The sequence below is a fragment of the Chrysochloris asiatica genome, unplaced genomic scaffold (assembly GCF_000296735.1).
Source record: "Chrysochloris asiatica unplaced genomic scaffold, ChrAsi1.0 scaffold00205, whole genome shotgun sequence".
In the NCBI taxonomy this organism is placed as follows: domain Eukaryota; kingdom Metazoa; phylum Chordata; class Mammalia; order Afrosoricida; family Chrysochloridae; genus Chrysochloris; species Chrysochloris asiatica.
In genome coordinates this window covers 2,605,313-2,619,446 of record NW_006408723.1, presented here as the reverse complement: position 1 = coordinate 2,619,446, position 14,134 = coordinate 2,605,313, and the positions used below count along the sequence as shown (strand labels likewise).

The following is a 14,134-nucleotide window of genomic DNA, read 5'->3' as shown; positions in this document are numbered from 1 at the left end:
GACTGGCTTGCATAATGTGCCCTTTGGGCATTTACAACTTGCTAAAAAGAATATTATAACATTTGCCCAAGCAGGGCAAAAGCCAAGGGGCCAGCAATTTAGACATTGGCTATATAAAATGAGGGGACAATAAAGGCATGAAGTGACTGGCTTACAAGGTTTCAAGAGGGAGCTTAGTTAAGAGTGTGGGGGCAAAGAAAGAGTCCCCACTGAATAGTTATCTTGTCTAGATGGGTCTGGTGAAAGGAGATGGGGATAAGATTCGTAAGATTCAACAGTGAATAACTGTTATCATGACTAATCGCGACTGTCACAATTGTAAAGGTAGAAGTTTTGTAACAAAAAAAGGGGAGTGGTTACAGTCCAGAAACAGAGGACCCTAGGACCATCAAGAGAGGAACGCACAAATAGAATGCGGAACCTTATCCAGAGAAGCAGCAGATGGAGTCAGAGATGGGGGCATGGAGAGGGGGAGTGGCTGAGGACTCTAGATTCATCAACTAAGAAGAGAAGGACTAAGAACTGGTGGCCAGGAGCAGACTTGCAGAATGTGCCCTTTGGAGATGTAATTTATTATATATGCCTGAGTGGGTTTTTTTGTTTGTGTGTTTTTTAAAAAAAGCTAAAGTGGATAAAGAGAAATACTTTTAACTGATGGTATATGGAGGGGATTATAATCAATGTAATGAAACAAGTTATATGAAGTGTTGAATGTGAAACTGATGATGTGCCCTGTAAACTTTCAATCCACAATAAAAACCTTAAATTAAAAAAAATCAAGGGGCCACATAGTTGAGAAACCAAAGACAAGAGTGAACCGAGTCTGTGGTATGCTAGAGAAGAGGCATTCCTGACTGGAAAACTGCTGCATCCAGAGTTATTTTTGATCCTGAATTGTAACCTGTTCACTTCCCTAATAGACCCCATAATCGTGAGTATTGTTATAAATTCTGTGTGTCCATTGCAATGGACTGTAGAACCAAGATGTGAAGCAGAGAGTGCTGTGGTAGGGATGGTTGCTGTCAGAATAGGATAAAGAAGGTTGTAGGGTGGAGACTTGCCTGACCTCTATTTCATAGGAATCAGCCTTGAATTGGTTTTGAGTTTGATTCTCTTTCCTCCTCGTGAAACCAGAGAAATTCAGGTATGGCTACCCACATGGTTTAAGTAATGGTACTTTCAATGTTTGTTTCCAAAACCATAACTCAAATGCATCAGTTCTTCTGTGGCCTTCCTTACACACTGTCCAACTTACAAATGTATAAGAGATTATTGAAAATACCATGGCTTGGGTCTTGAACACTTTAAAAGAGATCTTATGAAGCAGATTTGCCTAGGGCAATACATCATTTGACTTACTGACTGCTGCTTCCATGAATGCTGATTGTGGATCCAAGCAATATTTAGTCTTTGACAACTTCAGACTTTTCTCCATTTATCATGATTTATTTATTTATTGGTCTAGTGGTGAGGGTTTTATTTTCTTTATATTGAGTTGCAATCCATACTGAAGGCTGTGGTTTTTGATCATCAGTAAATAGTTTATCTTCTTCACTTTCAGCAAGCCAGGTTATGTCATCTGCGTATTGTAGGTTGTTAATGAGTCTTCTTCCAATCCTGATGCTTCTTCATTTAATCCAATTTCTTGGATTATTTGCTCCTCATCCAGATTGAATAGAATGGTGAAAGAATACAGTCCTGGTATACACTTTTTCTCATTTTAAATAATTCTGTACCTCTTGTTCTAAACGATTGCCTCTCAGTTTATGTACAGGTTCATCATGACCACAACCAAATGTTCTTGAATACCCATTCTTCACAATGCTACCCACAGCTTGTCATGATCCACACAGTCAAAAGTCTTTGCATAGTCCATACAGCACAAATAAACATCTTTCTGGTATTCTCTGCTTTCAGTGCAGGTGTGACACTGTGGGTTAATGCGCCAGACTGCAAAGTCATTTGACTATCAAGGTCGGCAGTTCAAGCTTACCAGCCACTCCTCAAAAACCCTATACAGGGTTACTATGGGTGAGAACCAACTCAACAGCACTTAACAACAACAACAACAACAACACACACACACACACACATATATATATGAAGTGATATATATATATATGGAGTCCTGGTGTGGCGCTGTGGGTTAATGCGCCAGACTTCAAGGCCGTTTGAACTGTAAGGTCGGTGGTTCAAGCTCACCAGCTGCTCCTCAGAAACCCTATACAGGGTCCCTATGGGTCGGAACCAACTTGATGGCACTTAACAACAACAACATATGAAGTGAAGTTTATTACCAAGGAAATGGTTTACAATTGTAGAGTCCCTGAGTGGAAGAGAGACAGAGCCTTTCCTGTGTGTCTACTATATTGGGAACAGTCCACAACCCCAAAAAAGCATTCCTTCCATAGCCACTCATCACAGAATTAACTATACCAGTATTAGGTTTTATCACCATGGGAACAAGCACATCTTAATTGCTAAATCACTAGAGATCCTGACCTAGTCAAGTTGACACAGAACCCTAACTATTACAGATTCCAATTCTGCAATTAACAGGCAGCCTCTGTGAGCTCCAAGAAGAGTGAGGGAGGGGAGAGACTGCTTCTTTAGGGTCTGTGCCTTATAGAGACGTAAGCAGTATTATCTACAGACAAAAAGGGAGAACAGAACCAAACATCATGGGACATTTATGTGTCAGCTGTAGTACTCAATCCCATCTGATAAAAATGTGTTACTGTCTTTATGTTGCAAGTATTGGGACAGTGGTGGTTCAGTAGAATTTGCCTTCCATATAAGAGACCCAGACTTATTCCTGCCCAGTTCAGTTCATGTGTAGCCGCCACCTGCCATCTGTCAATGGAGAACTGTGCTACTATTGTGCTAAGGCGGTTCAGCAGAGCTTCTACACTGACAGATAAGAAGAAAGGACTGGCAATCTAATTCCAAAATTTAGCAAATGGTCTAATCCACAACTGATCATGAGGATGGAACAAGACCAGGCAGAATTTATTTTCATTGCTCACAGGGTAACTATCAGTTAGTAATCGAGTAGATAGCAGCTCAACAATAGCAGCAACAGATTACAGATGGAAACACTGAGTTCTAGAGGGACTAATGATGGACTTAACCACAAGCAATGCTCATGGAAGCACAAGTCAAGAAATCAAACAACATTACATCAGAGAAATCTGCTGAAAAAGACTTCTTTGGAGTGTTAAAAAACAAAAACATCACTTTGAGGTCTAAGATGAGCCTAACCCAAACCACAGTATTTTCAATTGCCTTGTACACATGTGAAAACTGAACAATGAATAAGGAAAACCAGAGAAGAATTGATGTATTTCAATTGTGGTGGTGTTAAAAAGTACTTAACCATGAACTGGCTACTAGAAGAACAAACAAATCTGTTTTGGAATAACTATAGTCAGAATGCTTCTTAGAAGCAAGGATGGTGTTTCATGTACTTTGGTCATGTTATCAAAAGGGACCAGTTTCGGGAAAAGAATATCATGTTTTAAAGTAGGAGGTCTTTAAAAATAAGAGTGAGATAAAATGGATTAATACATTATGGCTCACTAAAAACAATCATTAGGGTACCTTAGGACCTGGCAGAGCTTTGTTCTGTTGTACATAGGGTCGATATGAGTCAAAAGTGACTCAATGGCAGCTAACAACAAAACAACAGTGATGGATCCAAGGCCACCCAGCTAATGCTGCATGTGGGGTTTCCAGCCATCATCTACCAGACCACTAACCTCCTGTTCATCCACCACTTGGCTCAGAGTTACATAGCTATCATGTAACACAACCATGTTTGTTAGAAAGACAGCAGATCATCTGTCCTGTTTTCATTACAGAAGTAGAAAGTAGGAATGCCTTGAATCTTCCTATAATCTTTGATGTTCTGGACACCCCTGATTAGTCACATGATATGAGATATATAGATTTTTTTTTTTCAAAAAAAAAAGTTTTATTGTGAATTGAATGACAGTTTACATGGCAGAACATCAGTTTTGCACTCAAGCAAAGTATTTTGTTTCATTGCAATGATTACAATCCACTCCATGTGCCATTGATTAGCAGCATTTGCCTCTATTCCCTCTTTGTTTTTGGATGTACACAAAAACACACAGGAATATATAATTGTTTAAACAACCAAAAGCATTTAATCGTTTAAATGACCAAAGGGCACATTTTGCAAGCCAGCCTCCTGCCCACCAGCACAGAACCTTTCTCTTTCCATGAGTCTAGAGTCCTCACCTGTTCTATCTCTCCATGTCATCATCTCAGCCTCCATCTCTGCTGTCACTGTTTATCTGCTCATGTTCTTCCCTCTTGATGGTCCTAGAATTCTCTGTTCCTAGAATGTAAGATTAGCTACTCCTCCCTTCTTGGTTGATGTTGATGGTTGTGTGTTGTTGAGTCGATTCCAACTCATAGTGACTGTATATAGGGTTTCTGAGGCTATACATCATTATGGGAGCAGAAAGCCTCATCTTTGTCTCACAGAGTGCCTACTGTACTCAAAGTGCTGACCTTGTGGTTAGCAGCCCAACCAGTAACACACTATGCCTCCAAGGCCTTCCTTATGCAATGTCCAGCTTTCACATGCATATGAGGCTATTGAAAATGCAATTAAAATAATATACACTGAAGGATGTAAGGTTGATCTCCATCAGGAACTCATTCTTTGCTGTTAGCAAGCATGGTCATTTCATCTGCATATCACAAGTTATTAATGTATCTTCATCCAATCCTGAGAGCTTGTTCTTCTTCAGAGAGTACAACTTCTTCAGATTATCTGCTGGGCATAAACTTTTAATAAGAAAAGTACCAATGGCTGAATGCCTTTTGGTCTATGCACTGGTTCTATACAAGTACAAATAAGTGCTCTGAAATTCTCATTCTTAAAAATGATATCCATTATTTGTTATGATCCAACACCTGCATGACTTTGCACAGTAAATAAAACATAGGTAAACATGTTTCTGATACTGTGTGCTTTCAGCCAAAATTCGTCTGACTTTAGCAATGTACTAATCTGAATCTGACTTGAATTTCTGGTAGTTCCCTGTGGATGTACTACAACTCTTTTAAAATTATTTTCAGTATATGTGGTATTAATGATATTGTTTAATAATTTGTGCATTCTGTTGGATTGCCATTCAGTTGGTCAGATAGATGTCTAAAATTTTCCTGGCACAGAAGAGTTAGCATTTTCAGTATTTCATTTGTTTGTTGAAACATTTCAATTGGCAATCAACAATTCATGTAGCCTTATTTTGTTTTGTTTTGTTTTGTTTTTACTAAAAAATCATATAAGCCTTTATTAAACAAAAAATATCAAAAGCTGGTTTCTCAAAATATTCTGGCTCTCTCTATATTTTTTTAATGTTTTATTGTGAATTGTATGATAGTTTACATGGGAGAACATTAGCTTTTACATTCATCCTATCGTATATTGTTTCATTGCCATGATTACAATCCCCTCCATGCATCATCAACCACAAGCTTGCCCCTCGGTCATCAGCATACAGCCCCTCTCCCTCTCTGAGTCTAGAGTCCCCAGCTGCTCCATCTCTCCACGTCATCATCTCTGGCATAGCTGTTTCTCTGGGTAGGGTCCTGCACTCTGCTCTTCTCCCTTGACGGTCCCAGGGTCCTTTGCTCCTGAACTGCAAAGTCAACCACTCCCCTCCTTTTGTTACAAAATGTCTACCTCACAGTCAGTCCTGATAGCAATTATTCACTATTGTACCACAAGAGTCCTATCCCATCTCCTATCATCAGCCCTTTTCTGTTGTTGAAGAAAAAGGTATTTTCAATGAATAAGTCATTGATAGTCTTGCAAAGTTCTATCATGCGATCTTCAGAATCATTTCTATCACCAATGGCATATTTTCCAACTATTGATTTTTCGTCCTTTTCAATTTTTCATTCCACCTACCAGTAATTATCAATGCCTCTTGATTGCATGCTTGGTCAATTTCAGACTAAAGAAAGTGTTAGAATTCTTCAGTTTCATCATCATTGGCTTTAGTGGTAGATGTGTAAATTTGAATAGTGGTATTAGCTGATCTCTCTCATAGACGTATGAATATTATCCTGTCAGACAGCATTGTGCTTAAAGATAGATCTTAAAATGTTCTTTTTGATGATGAGTGCAATGCCAATCCTCTTAAGTTTGTTGTTCACAGCATAGTAAACCATATTATTGTCTGGATGTTGTCGAGTCGGTTCCGACTCATAGCAACCCTGTACAGGGTTTCCAAGGCTGTAAATCTTTACGGGACCAGAAAGCCTCATCTTTCTCCTGCGGAGCAGCTGGTAGTTTCAAACTGCTGGCCTTAAGGTTCACAGCCCTATTCATAACAACTACGCTACCAGAGCTCCTTGCCTAATACGTATTCATTTCAGCTCTTACTAATACCTAGGATATCTGTCTTTATGCATTCCATTTTATCTTTGATGCCTTCCAATTTTCCTAGATTCATACTTTGTCCATTCCATGTTCCCATAATTAATGCATGTGTGTAGCTGTTTCTTCTCCTTGTGAGTTGTGTTCCAGCAACAAATGAAGGTCCCAAAAGCTTTGCTCTCATTCACATCACTAAAGTTAACACTACTTTGGAAGGCAGCTTTCCCCTGTCATATTTTGAGTGCTTTCCAACCTGAGTAGTTCATCTTCATCTTACAGCATTGTATCTGACAATGTTCTGCTGCTATTCATAAGTTTTTCAGAGGCTAACCTTTCAGAAGTGGTCTGCCCTCCTTCTTCCTAGCCTGTCTTACACTGGAAGATCTGTTGGAACCTGTGCACTATGGGTGACTCTGCTGTTATTTAAAATATCAATGGCATAGCTTCCAGCATCACAGCCAACACACAAGCCACCACAGTACAACAAACTGACAGACAAGTGGTGGTTGGCCTCAAATCCCTTTATTCCACAGTAACAGTTTTAACTATGCACTGACTATCCCAGCTACAGACTGCATTTCTCAATCTCCCTTGGCACTAGGCCACAATGTTGGTTGGAACTCTAAGGTCAGTGGTTCAAACTCACCAGCCACTACTTGGAAACCCTATATTTTATGAGGTGACTATGAGTTAAAATCAATTCGACAGCACTTAACAACAACTTTCCCCTTGATGCTGTCATGTAACCAAGTCCTTGCCAGTGGAGTATGAACTTCCACAGCACTTGTTTAAATTGAAATGGTTTCCCACCATCTCCTTCCTCTTCCACTCTGTTATTGTGGAGGTGATCCCATTCAATCATGTGGGTGGGTGGGAAGCCCCAGGGGAAGAAGTCAAAAGTCTATACCACTGCCTAGTCCTCCCGCTTTTCAATCTAGGTCTGAGTTGTGTGGACAGGTCTGAGTGCCTCTTCTGTATGACAAAAATACATTTAACAGTGCATTTGCCTTTTCAACACTTTTAACATCTACAATTCAGTGGCATTAGTTCCATCCACCATGTTGTGTAACCATCAGCACTATCTGTTTCCCACTTTTTCATCACCCTTAAGAGAAACTCAGTGGCCCTAAGCAATGACCCCCTACCACTCTTTCCTTTCCCTAGTGACCATAATGAACTCTGGCCTCTATACAGGTTCTTACTCTAGGTATTTCTTGAGTTAGATGTTTTTGTAACCTAGTGCTGATGAAATTAAAATACCACAGGGATGTGCCTTTAAAACACAGAAATTTATTTTCTCACAGGTCAGGAGGCAAAATGTACAAATTGAGGGCACACTTTCTAAAGAAAGCCTCTCTCACTTTCTGTCGGCTTTGGGATAAGAACCTTGCCTCTTCCAACATCCTTCTGTTCCCTTGAGTTCCCCAGGTGGCATCTATCTTTCTCCTTTTGTGCTTCCTTCTATGAGAAATGTATTATTTTCATAATCCAAATGTGACCATGTTTAAGATACAGATATGCCTTACACTAATAATGGTCTCATTAGCATGACAAAGGAAAGCCTCTTCTCAAATAAGATCACATTCATAGGTAAAGGGGTTAGGATTCCAACATATATTTTGGGGCACAGAAAAAAAATTCATAACATAGGTTCATAAAATATGTATCCTGTTGCATCTAACATCTCACTCAATATAGCGTATTCAAGAATTAGTAGTGATTTTCTGTTTGTGGATAGTGTTAAAGTTTTTACAATGTAAAAGCATGTGAGCAGAATAAAATGAGCTCCACCCTCTGCACCCTCTCTCAGGCTATTTTAAAGGTCCTATTGCCAGGATGCTGGCCACCATTCCCTGCTGTATTCTCCTGGGCTGAGCAGAATGTAGAACACTGTTGCCTTCCAGATTGCAGCACATCAGAGAGCCCTATCCCCAGACACCCTGGGAAGGCTGCTGGGAACTGAGGATAGTTGTCTGCTGGAGTGAGCCCACTGGGCAATCAACTCTGCCCTCCTCCCCACCTGCTGTCTTCCAGGAGGGCAAAGCCAGTGTCTATGTTCAGTTACTCCCTGGTTCCAGACTAGGAAGAACACTGGGGCCCACCAAGATTGTCTTTCTGATAGAGTTTTCCTTTAGCTGAATCCTGCCAACATCCAAATGTATTTCCTAGAGAAAGCCCATACTCCTTTGAGTACATCTGGCTGTTTTTCTTTAAAGGCCTGCTGTTGATTACTCATGAGAAAGAAAGGCAGTCAGATGCAGATCAGTCCCTGCCACTATCATTAGTGTGCATCTACTTGTGTGCAAGGCAGCATGCTTAGGGCTGATGGGTAAGAAGAGTAAGATGGTTTTGGAGAAAATCTACCAAGCATACCCTATCCTGGCTGACAACATCATCTAACCTCTTCTTGCTCACCCCTGAAAGGACAGTCCCAAAGTAAAGAAATTGAAGCTATAGAAGGGAATGGGAGGCTGGAAAACACACTAGTTGTTAGATGATGAATCAGTTCAAAGGATCATAAATTCACAAAATCTGTGATTCCCTTCCTCAGGTTCTGAGAGGAATACAAGAAATAGGAAGGATATACCCCATTTTCATGAGGTAGTGGTGGGTCCATGGTTGAATTCTTGCCTTCCATTCAAAAGACCAGGATTCAATTCCTGGCCAATGCACAGCCACCATTTGTCTGTCAGGGGAGGCTTTTGTGTTTCTATGATGTTGAACAGTTTTCAGCGAGCTTTCAAACTTAGACAAGCTAGGAAGAAATGTCTGGTTTTGAAAAACAGTCAGAGAAAACCCTATGGCTCAGAGACTTTCAGCAAGATGGCAGACTAGGCAGACAAGATACATACACCCTCTACGGTAGATATGAGAAACCAAATGAAACAGATAGGAATGATCATCCTGAAACCCTGTGCTCCAAAAGGAAGGTAAAGTGGATCAAATACCAACTAGAAGAAGAACCTAAATAAAAACAGCAAACAAGGAAGCAAATGGGTTGGTTAGTTCATCTGGCCTGACACAGTACAGTCATTGTGAAGTTCTGAAAGCAGCATTCCTATCCAGGAAGCAATATGATAATCAGCTCTACCTGCACAAGACTGCACCAGCACCCATACCAGTAGCTGGTAGCCAGAAAGATGTGAGCTCCCCCTTATCTACCACAGTCTCTCAGTGAGCAGAAGTGTGGCCAATCCCCACCCCCATCCATCCATGGAGTAGACACCAGGTACATGTAACACACATGCTCTCTACCTCTTCAGGTCAGCAGATCATATACTTCTGAATACCCACTACACAGGCAGGAATTCCTTCTAGGATGAGGCACCCAGCACCCTGATGACTTGTGACCTAGCAGGAACTCCTTCCAGGTCCACACGCTCGGCCCACACTGACTTTCTAGACAGGCAGGAACTCCTCCTGGGACTAGGTGCACAGCCCCCTGCTGACTTGTGGGCCACTAGGAATAATTCCCTTCAAGACTGGGCACCCACCCCCTGTGGCATCCTCAGTCAGTAGGAGCACTGCCCTGGTGCCCTGCTTCCTTTTATATACCTTCCCACTATTATTATTATGATTTCTTCCTTTTTCTTTATTCTTCCTTTTATTTCTTTTACTGTTTACTTTTTCTTGACCATCCTCTTTTTCTTTCTCTTCTCACAATTTTTCATTCTTTTTTGTTTCATATTTTTTGCATTTTATTTTTCTTATTCTATGTATTTTTTTCTCTTTTTCTTTTTCAAATTTATTATGTTATTTCTTCTTGCTTTTTGGTTTTTTTTCTTTCTTGAAATTTTTTAATTTTGTTACATTTATTTATTATTTTCTTTTTTGTTGTTGCTTTTTTCTCTTTTTCTCATTTTTTTCTTTGTTTCTTCTCATTGGTCTACCAGTGGAAGACAGCAACCATTCCCTCACTGCCTAATTACACCTGTACCCCCCATAGCTTCTCCACTGGTGAAGACCATCATTGAATAAACAGTTCTACATGAACAGCAAACAGAACTGCACACACACTCCCATCCTCTATCAAATCCAGCAGGAGAGAGGTGGTGAGCATCTAAGTCCAGTCAACATAGCAACCAGAGTAGAACACCCACACTGCTCACATGCATACATCAAAACAAAATAAAATTAAAAATAAAAGAACTTAGGCAAAACACACCAATATACAATGATAACAACTTTTAATACAGATTAATTAATACAGATTAAATTAAATATAAACAAAATAGCATTCCAGCATCTAGGAGAAAACCATCAACCTCAGTTCACTCACACGAACAAATGACAGAGTGACTCAGCCAAGTGATCAAAATAAGGAGCCAGAAAATCTTTCTGCAGCACTGAAACTACCAGACAAAGAATGCAAAAGACTAATATATTGGTATCTTAAACTGACTGAGAGAACAATCAAGGAAAGAACAGGACAATCAGAGAAAACACCAACAAAACTTGAGAATAATTCAAGCTAATTCTGTAAAAGCAAGCTGACAAAATAGATGAAAAATCAGAAAACATATAAAAACAACAAATAGAAAACCTAATACAACATTTTCAGAAATAGATAATACTTTGGAAAGTCAAAAGATTAGAATTGAATTGATAGAATATAAAATTAGCAAGATTGAAAATCTCTCACTACTAATCTGTTAGAGAAAACATTAGAATAAAAGAAAAAGAATGTCTAGGAACTATGTAAGAGGAATAACTTTTGTGTGGGTGAAATTTCAGAACAGGAATAAAGAAACAGGAAGACCAATAAAATTGTCCATTTGTTTGAGGAAAACTTCCATAATATCAAGAAAGATAAAAAGATATGCATTCAGGAAGTTAAACGAACCTCAAACAGGATAGACTCCAAATATTATTACCAAGTAATATCATAATAAAACTTTACAAACCCAAAGACAATAAAAGAATCATGATAGCAGCTTAAGAAAAATGAAAAATTGCTTACATAAAAGAGAACCAGTAAGAATCAGTAAGTTCTGATTTCTCAGCAGAAACCATGCAAGCAGAATGCAATGCAACGACATATATAAAACTTTGCTAACCAAAAATCATTTGTTGTTTTTGTTAGGTGCTGTCAAGTCCTTCCCAACTCATAGTGACCTTATGCACAAAAGAGTAAAACACTGCCCAGTCTTCTGCCAATCTCACAATCATTGCTACACTTGAGCCATTACTACTGCCACTGTACCACTCCATATCATTGGGGGAGTCTTCTTCTTTTTCACTGACCCTCCACTTTACCAAGCATAAAGGCCTTCTCCAGGATCTGGCCCCTCCTTATAATATATCCTAAGTATGAGAGATTAAGTCTGGCCATCCTGGCTTCTAAGGAGCATTCTGGAAGTACTTCTTCCAACACAGATTTGTTTGTTCTTCTGGAAGTTCATGGTACTTTAATGTAATCCTCCAACACCATAACTCAAATGAACCAATTCTGATAATGGTCTTCCTTGTAAATTGTCCAATTTTCACATACATATGAGGTTATTGAACATACATGGTTTGGGTAAGGTGCACATTCATTCTTATCTGATATATTTGCTTTTGACTCTTTAAGAGAGGTTTTCTGCATCAGATTAGCTTAATGTAATATGTCATTTGATTTCTTGACTGTTGTTTCCATGAGTACTGATGGTTGATCTAAGCAAGATGAAGTCTTTGACAACTTCAATCTTAGACCTTAAGAGAAAATCAGCCAGAGTATAAAGTCATTCCTAACAGTAACTTCTGTGTATCCAGAACAGCCTACAGAGATAATACTTATGTCTACCACATAAATTGGATAAAAAAGACATTTAAAAGATGTTGGAAATCTTCTTCAAAGCCATGGAATTGGCTTGAACCATAATAGATTTTTAATTTTACAAGGTGAAGTTGAACAAATTGCTATAATGAAACCAAAAGGCCAAACTGAACATGATAAGGGTATGCTTGAATATTTAGAAGATATCATTGGTTGTAGATGTCTCAATGAACTTATTAAAGTCCTTTGTCAGAGAGTTGAAATATTAAATGAACACAGAGGAGAAAAATAAACAGAGTTAAAATGGCAGAAAAAGAAAATGATGCCTTAGAAGGAGAGAAAATTATAGCTTTTGAACTTCTTACTTTGGAAAGTGAAATATTAGGAAAAAGAATCACATTTGTCAGTATTAACATTTATGATCTTCAGAAAAGAATTACTGAAATGGAAACTCAAAAGGAGAAAATTCATGAAGATATCAAAGAAATTAATAAGAAGAGCAATATGTTATCAAATGAAATGAAAGCTAAAACTAAAGCTGTCAAAGATGTAGAGAAAAAACTGAACAAAATCACAAAATTTATTGAGCAGAACAAAGAAAAATTTACCCAGCTAGATTTGGAAGATGTTCAAGTTTGGGAAAAATTAAAAGATGATACAAGTAAGGCCAAAAAATTGGAGAAACAACTTCAAAAAGATAAAGAAAAGGTTGGAGAATACATAAGTATACCTGCCAAGAGTGAGACTATAGTAACTAAAACAACAACTAGAAGTCCTTGAGAAGGAAAAAGAGAAAGAAAAATAAAGGAAGTTATGGATATCCTTAAACAAGAAACACAAGGACTTCAGAAAGAGAAAGTAAATCGAGAGAAACAGAAAGAGAAAAATCGAGAGAAAGAACCTGATCCACCATCTTAAACCCATCAATAAAGAACTTATGGGTTTCAGTAAATCAGTAAATGAAGCACACTCACAAGATGGATGTAGCCCAATCTGAACTTGACATCTATCTCAGTCGTCATAATACTGCAGTGTTTCAATTGAGTAAGGCCAAGGAAACTCTAATTGCAGCTTCTGAGACTCTCAAAGAAAGGAAAGCTGCAATTGGAGAAATAGAGGCAAAGCTCCCTCAAACTGAACAAGAATTAAAAGAGAAAGTAAAAGAACTTCAGAGATTTACACAAGAAGAAATAAACTTCAAAATTTTGGTCCATGATCTTTTCCAAAAAATTGAAGAAGCAAAGAGTTCTTTAGCAACAAATCGAAGTAGGGGGAAGTACTTGATGCAATTATTCAAGATAAAAAATCTGGCAGGATTCCAAGAACCTATGGACAATTGGGGGATTTAGGAACCATTGATGAAAAGTCTGATGCTATTTCATCTTGTTGCCATGTGTTAAACTACATTGCTGTTAATTCTATTGATACAGCCCAAGAATGTGTAAACTTCCTTAAAAGACAAAATATTGGAGTTGCAATGTTCATAGGTTTAGATAAGATGGCAGTGTGGGAAAAGAAAATAACCAAAATTCAAACTCCTGAAAATACTCCTCGTTTGTTTGATTTGGTAAAGGTAGAAAATGAGAAAATTCTCCAAGCTTTTTACTTTGTTTTATGGAATACCTTAGTAGCTAATAACTTAGATCAAGCCACAAGAGTAGCATATCAAAAAGACAGAAGTTGGAGAGTTGTAACATTACAGGGACAAATCATAGAAAAGTCAGGTACAATGACAAAAGGTAGAAGCAAAGTAATGAAAGGAAGAATGGGTTCATCAGTTGTGGTTGAAATCTCTGAAAAAGATTTAACTAAAATGGAATCACAGTTGCAAAGAGACTCTCAAAAAGCAGCCTAGGGCACTCCCCTGACCAGTGGGACAGGTACATGAGCTTGGGAGAAATACAGGACAGGGTCACAATAGGGGTCCCAGCCTGGTAGACAGACAGCTTTTGGGC

General features: G+C 38.7%; 1 pseudogene; it reads left to right on the top strand.

The window, feature by feature from the left end:
* Positions 1 to 11,933: 11,933 nt before the first annotated feature.
* The window catches only part of LOC102819076, a 12,920-nt pseudogene continuing 10,719 nt past the window's right edge, over positions 11,934 to 14,134 (top strand).